Below are 589 nucleotides of genomic sequence, written 5' to 3' on the forward strand. Positions count from 1 at the left end.
CTTTTAAAATTTTCTCATTCATATATTTTTTTTTCTCTCTGTCTCTTAATTCATTGGGACGGAAACACATCCTTCTCGCCCAAGACGCTTGGATTCACACAGCAAGAGAAGACGAAGGTTCGAGCAAGATCCGCCATGATGTATCAATTTCTTGTTTTATAAGTTCCGTGTGGGGACTCAAGGTGACATGGTACTTGCTGCAGCGTTATAGAAAAAAAAGGAATGATCTTTTGTTTTTATCTTTTATGATCTAAATAAACCTATTGTAAATGGCCTCTTTTGGGATTCAGCAGCAATAGGACTGCAGCGTTCCGGTAAGTACAGGGAAAATTATAGATGGGTGTGAGTCTCCTTTCCTGAGGATGTATAGCGTCACGCCAAATAACAGTGAGGAATTACAGGATTTGGCGATGTCCTTGGGGAGCGGAGGTCACGTGGAGAAGGACAAGAATATTCTGCTCTCGACGAAGGCTGGACCGATTCTGTCTGTTGGGGAATGACCCGGTAGCGGGGTGGGAGGTCACGTGACTAAGCACGTTTACTTCAGTGATATCAATAAGTGCTGGCGTATGAATACTGAGCAGGGGTA

Source organism: Penaeus monodon, chromosome 25 (assembly GCF_015228065.2).
Source record: "Penaeus monodon isolate SGIC_2016 chromosome 25, NSTDA_Pmon_1, whole genome shotgun sequence".
In the NCBI taxonomy this organism is placed as follows: domain Eukaryota; kingdom Metazoa; phylum Arthropoda; class Malacostraca; order Decapoda; family Penaeidae; genus Penaeus; species Penaeus monodon.